Source organism: Podarcis liolepis, assembly GCF_965112155.1.
Source record: "Podarcis liolepis genome assembly, chromosome: 11".
In the NCBI taxonomy this organism is placed as follows: domain Eukaryota; kingdom Metazoa; phylum Chordata; class Lepidosauria; order Squamata; family Lacertidae; genus Podarcis; species Podarcis liolepis.
The window spans coordinates 41,045,132-41,051,865 of record NC_139565.1 but is presented as its reverse complement, the minus strand read 5'-3'; the positions used below and the strand labels follow the sequence as shown (position 1 = coordinate 41,051,865).

General features: G+C 43.4%; 1 long non-coding RNA gene across 1 annotated transcript in view; it reads right to left on the bottom strand.

Annotated features, from left to right (window-relative positions):
- Window positions 1–1,045: 1,045 nt before the first annotated feature.
- Window positions 1,046–6,734, bottom strand: part of LOC310688741 — a 51,371-nt gene continuing 45,682 nt past the window's right edge. The window contains exons 2-4 of the long non-coding RNA XR_014517120.1: window positions 4,312–4,359; window positions 3,611–3,707; window positions 1,046–1,170 (exon numbers count right to left, since the gene is read on the bottom strand). This is a non-coding gene — a long non-coding RNA (uncharacterized lncRNA). The remainder of the gene's footprint in view (window positions 1,171–3,610; window positions 3,708–4,311; window positions 4,360–6,734) is intronic.

The window sequence follows — 6,734 nt, the reverse complement described above, 5'->3', positions numbered from 1 at the left end:
AAAAATGAAGGAGAAATGTGTGTGCGTCCTATGGGGCGAATGCAGGCTTTCGCTGAATCCTGGAGAGCGAGAGGGGTCAGTGCGCAGCGACCCCTCTTGCTCTCCAGGCTTCAGGAAGCTCTGCGCAACCCTCAGGAGACCTGCGCGACTTCGCGCCGGTCTCCTGAGGGTTGCGCAGGGCTGCCTGCAGTCCCGGGCTTCGCGCAGCTCTGCTCAGCCCTAGGGAGCCTGGCGCGGAGTTGCACCAGGCTCCCGAGCGCTGCGCAGGGCTGCCTGTAGTCCGAAACCTGGGGCGCGCTCTTCAGCGTGCCCGGGCTTCGTGCAGCTCTCCGCAAGCCTGGGGAGACCGGCGCGACTTCCGCCGGGCTCCCTAGGCTTGCGGATAGCAGGCTGTTCTCGGGGCTGGGGTCAGGGGAAGCTTGGGCTTCCCCCGCGCCAGCCCCACGCCTGGGGGAAAAATAATTTCCCCCCCTTTATTCCCCCCCCAAAAAAACCCTAGGTGCGTCCTATGGGGCGGTGCGCTCTATAGGGCGAAAAATACGGTACATTAAAAATACTATAGAGATAACGTACAGTACTTCTATTCAGTACTATTCCCAGTAATTCTGGGAAGAGGTCTATGATTTTGATCTACATTTTCCCCTGTTCTGCTTAACATGACCCTCCACAGTGTCTACTTGCAAAATCATGTGCTGTAATATATATTAAAATTCATGGCATGGAGGGCTTCAGTAAGACTTGAGTAAATTGTGGAGAAATGATAGGGATGCATTTCAGAATGAGTTGTATATGCACAGCTGTTTGGATAGTGCATATACATTTGCCAAGTAAGAATTTCAGAAGTATGACACTTTGTACAGATGTAGTGCTCACACAAAGGAACAATAACTTGTAATTCAGAATATTGGCAATGAAACATCCCAATGTTTGCTAGACATTGCTTCAAGTTCTAATTTGGAATATAACACGATCAGCCTTTTCTCATTTAATGCTTACCGGGGGGCGGGGTCACCTTCTGTCATATCTACAATTTGTTTTCTGCAGATTTTCTTGGATGCAGAATTCACAGCCTAGTGTAGGGTTTGCACTGGCAGAGCACGTTAGATGTTCAGTAGTTGCTTTTAACAACATTTGAGGCTGTGAAATGAGCTATATGAATGTTCATCAAAACTGCAAAAGGAAACCGCCTGTAAGCGCCAGCACACAGTTGTAGAACATTTTGTTGAGCCTTTCCAGCATCAGTAATTGTTGTAACTTATTATCCAACAGTATCGTTCCAGACCCAGACTCAGTGAGGGTTTCTTTTCGACCTTTTATAAAATTCCATTGAAAGATCAAACTCTTACATCTCCCACATTAAAAAAGATAAGAAGTAAACTGCAATAAGCAGCTGTGAGTATGCTGTATATTTCATATAACAAGTGATATGTAAAACTGCAGTCTTATTGCAGAGGAAATGCTCTAGTGCACATCTTTCCATTTTAGTCATCTTGTTGCTGCTACATTCTCTTCATATTTGCAATTTAATTATCCTCAAGGCATACATATGAAGCTAAAAGTGACTTTCAGTCATGTCACATATAAATGGCTTTTCCTCTGTAGCTGTTCAGACAGGGGGATGGGTTCTGTTTGACTTTGAGCAATCTACAAGGGGAAGTTAATCTATCAGCTCAATAGAAATGGCTGCTAATTTTAAATGGCCAGCTTCATCTTTCTTCAACAGAAGAGCCCATTTTCCCCCTCCTATAAAATTGTCTCATAATCTAAATGAAGCCATTCCCATGCGTGTTATCAAAAGGTAATAGTTCATGCCTCAAAGTTCTCAAGGGTGCGATTATGATGATAACAACCATACTCTGTATCATGTCTTATCGATTAACTAATAAAATTCAGGAGGGGGAGGACTGAAGACATTTCAGAGGTCACTCTAAACATAAAAGAAGTATATTTACCTTGCTTTACCATCCAAAAACAACCACCTCCCTAACCCCTTTGAAAACGTTTTTGTAAAGGTGCAACTAGCATTCCATGTCATGTCTTACTTATAATTAGTACAGTGGTACCTTGGGTTACATACGCCTCAGGTTACATACACTTCAGGTTACAGTCTCCGCTAACCCAGAAATAGTACCCCGGATTACTTTGCTTCAGGATGAGAACAGAAATCGTGCAGTGGCGGCGCGGCGGCAGCAGGAGGCCCCATTAGCTAAAGTGGTGTTTCAGGTTAAGAACAGTTTCAGGTTAAGAACAGACCTCCAGAACGAATTAAGTTCTTAACCCGAGGTACCACTGTACATCATTTTTGTACAACTATACCTGGACCTAGTAGTCCAGCACAGACATCTTCAATCAGATATAAATCAACACCTGCAAAGTATGAACAACAAGTAACCATGGCTGGAACCCTAAATTTGCTCCTGCAGGCAGCAACATATTCTGAGCAGAGTTCTGCTCCTGTAACACTCCCACCAGTGGAATCGGGGCTGGGTGGGAGGGAGGTGATTCTTATGGATGGTCCCTTGCCCTTACAGCCTAATGTGTAACCCTCCCATAAAATCTGCTTCAAATGATTTGGGCATCCTCTGGAGCAGCATAAGAGCTGGTGGGGGTGGGCTGGCAAAAGTGGCGTCCTCCTCTGGATCTCAGTCACAAACATGAGTACAGTCATACCTTGGATCCCGAACGCCTTGTGAGTCGAACGTTTTGGCTCCTGAACACAGCAAACCCAGAAGTGAGTGTTCCGGTTTCTGAATGTTCTTTGGAACCTGAATGTCCAACACAGCTTCCACGGCTTCTGATTGGCTGCAGGAGCTTCCTGCAGCCAATCAGAAGCTGTGCTTTGGTTTCCAAACATTTTGGAAGTCGAACAGATTCCGTTCAACTTCCGAGGTACAACTGTAGATTAAACCCTACTGCTTGTGGAAGCTTAGGATCCAAGCCAATGTATATATTGCTTCATCAATGACTTATTACACTTTTGAATCAGGGTCTTTTGGGGGGCTGAGGTATATAGTAATTTTTATAGTATATACAACTGTTCTAAATGAAGGTGGCTAATGAGAATATGAAGCAGCCTACCTTCTCAGTTGCTGGGAGTGAGCTCTGTTTCAGCTCTTAGTCCTCACCGCCACCTTTGTTTTTACATATATCATCTCCAAAAGTCAGTTTTTAACAAACTTTTGAAAACATTTAACAAGCCAAATGTCCAGGAATTGTTCTGCACAAATTTGCTTGAAGCACTTTAGCAGATCTAGTCTAGTAATGACCCTTTTGGTACATTTTGCACAAAATGAAACCATTTGTGGCAAGGCTGATACTGTGGAGTTCAGCTGTGCTTCACCAGCAATTTAAGGCCGGTCTTGACAGTTTTTCATGTTGTAAAAAAACAAAGAAAATGGCATTTGCTGTGCTAGACTATGAAGTCACTCTTTCTCCAAAAAGTTACTGCAGTTAGCATCAGAATTCAATTTAGATCCTAGATGTAATTCTAAACCATAGTTTGGTATCATGAGCCTGAGCCCTGTGGTCATGTGCTCCCTCCTCCTGCTTTCATCAGCACAAACCATTAAAAAATTATTATTATTATTATTACTACTACTACTACTACTACTACCACCTTTGTTGTGTTTATGTGGCACTCCATCACCCAAGTTTTCTGGATCGTTTTCTTAAAAGACCATAAAATCTAATCTGACATGGCATAAAACCTGCAGAAGAAGATAAAATCAATGCCTCAGAGCTCACTTCAGCACCTGAATTTCACAGATCTTAAAACTCCAAAAACCACAACTTGCCCTTATGTCTGAACTACTACACTATATTTATATTTCTAAAAATGGGGGATCAGCCATGGCATGGCATGTTTCTTCTTTCCAGCAGTCCTAGGCACAACTCAAAAGCTGTATAGCACTTAGCACATCTTTGTTTGAATGCCTGCTATCTCCTCCCACATCCCACCTTAAGACTGTGACTAAGGACAGACTCTGTGACTCCAACAGCAGACAACTTTCCCCACCAACATTACTCTTGCTCCGTTTACCATCCAGCCTGTAAACCAGCTGTAGTTTTTAAAATTCTACTTTAGTTTTGCAAACATTTCCAGATTTTAAACAGTGTGCATACTGAAAACTCAACTGTTTTTGAACACTAGAATATAAAAAGGTGCTTTTTCTAAAATATAGTCACCCTTTCTTTTGGCTAGGCTTTCAGGGCCTTCATTGTCCTCCCTATTTCCATAAAGAGGCTGATACCAAGAGGTTCACCGCAGGAATTGCAGTGAGACATAGATAAAGGCACTTTGGACAGTCTTGCCTCACTAGGTTCACATGTGAGGAGATGAGTCAAAGTGGACAGGATAGCCTGCATAAAAAATGAGCGGTTAAGCCTCAAGGCACAGGAACAACATGATTTCCGCCCCAGTGCTGTGGAAAGGATGACTTCAATGCACTCACTCCTCTGCTGTCACATTTTTGACATGTTACGGATACTCACGTCAGAGCTGAACAGATGTAATCTTCTGCGTATGCTTCAACTGTTTATATGCCTTCAACAGAAGTGTCTAGGCCCTGAGATCACCAACCTTTTGGGGCCCATGGACACATTTGCAGCCTGGGCAACACACACAGCAACCAAGCCCACACAATTTATTATAGTGGCTACAACAGAATGCTTTTTTCAAGCCTAATTTCAGGGAGGACCCTATGTGTGTCAGGGGAGGTTTGCAGGGGCCATGCTGGCAGCCCCTGTTCTCGCCAGCCAGCTCCTCACCCCAAAACACACTCAGAATGGCTTCATGTACACATTGTACATTTAAACACAACTTGCCCCAAAGAATTCTGGGAGCAGAAATTTGTTGAGGGTGCTGGCAACTGTAGCTCTGTTGGTAAACTACAGTTCCCATAATTCTTTGGGAGAAGCCATGTCATTTAAATGAATGCTGTGTGTGCAGTCAATAGTTTTCTACTCTGTCTATATAACTAAGACAGCTTTGTTCTAACCCTGATATTGATTAGTTTGATGTAATCGCTGGAGGCATTTATTTCTGAGGCGGTGTATATACCATAACTTTAAAGCACGTGGCTGCCTTCCAACACAGAATCTGGGGAAATGTAGTTCCCACAGAGCTACAATTCCTAACACCCTCAACAAACTATAGTTCCCAGGATTATTTGTGGCAAGTCATGTGCTTTACATATATGAGATATATGACACGTGCACATCTGGATTGGGATTACAGTGGTACCTCGGGTTACAGACGCTTCAGGTTACAGACACTTCAGGTTACAAACTCCGCTAACCCAGAAATAGTACCTCAGGTTAAGAACTTTGCTTCAGAGTGAGAACAGAAATTGCGCGGCGGCGGCAGCGGCCGCAGGAGGCCCCATTAGCTAAAGTGGTACCTCAGGTTAAGAACAGTTTCAGGTTAAGAACGGACCTCCAGAACGAATTCAGTTCTTAACCCGAGATACCACTGTAGAAATTTAAATAAGGTTAATGTTGTTGCATTTGTGGTGGGCTAGAAAAGCTAGTCTCTCCTTGAGTTCACCTTGGCATCAGAATGTGTCCCAGAGTGCTAGAAAAGCATGATGCCGTAACTCTACTTGTGGAGAAAATATCACCTTAAATGGCACCTGTGGCAAAATCCCAAGTGACTGAGGCTAGTCTTGGTGCTTGTAAATCACCTCTCAGTATGAATCCCTCAAACGACTGTTTTATTTTTCAGATGTACCACAAATTTGCCTGTTGAGTTAAATTGTCAAGAATCATCATTAACTAAACAGGAAAAGCAGCGTCATAAATCACTAGGAAGAAAAACGCACTACAGGCCTGGCGCCTGGGAAACAAGAGCCTAGCAAAACAAAAACACCCTGACATTGTGGGGCATTTGGAGTTGATTTTAGGTTTGCTTATCTGTTTATAACAACCATGAAAATGTTGTTAGTGTTGGAGACAAATAAAAGCGACAAGGGGCAAAACTCATTTCTGAGTTAATGGAGGAGTCAAGGAAGGCTCGCCTCAGGATTTCTTTCGGATTAAATGCCAAATGCTGATCTCAGTGCAGCAGGCGTGACTCCCATTTGAAGTTCATGGCTGCATGGAGTGGCTGCTGAGGAGAGGGGACTTTGCCTCACTTGCGGTCGGTGAAGACTTGAGCACTTGTTCAGATTTTGTTTTTTTTAATTACTTTCTAGCCCTCGCAGTTCCAGACTGCTCGTAATGGTGATCAAAGTATGTCTCAATGGGTCAAACCCAGCAAGCGATTTAAAATAAAACCCTCACATCTACTTGCCCTGTCAGAGGCCTACATTTACTGTTATGCACACAGAAAGCTCACACCATAGGGGTGCTCCACTGATTTCTGCTTATATATTTTATTTAGACCATTTCTATTTCTTTATTTGCAGATATCTTTAACAAAATCCCTCTTTTTCTATTATTTTAAAATATCACTCTAATGCAACTTGAAGAATTTAACAAAAGAAAATGGGGGAGGGGGTGAAATTCTTCCGAGGTACCATTAGGTAATAACATCATTCAGGAGTGCCAACTTGAATAAAATATTGGAGGGGCCCAGGTAAGCCCCACCCAGCAGAATCAATCACATGACACAGTTCACATACACCATTTGAATGGCAATGCCCATCAACTTGGGAATATTTTATTGGGGGGGGTGAAGCCCCTAGGAGTTGGCTCCTATGACATTATTTGTTTGCCTTTGCAGTTGCCTGTGTAGG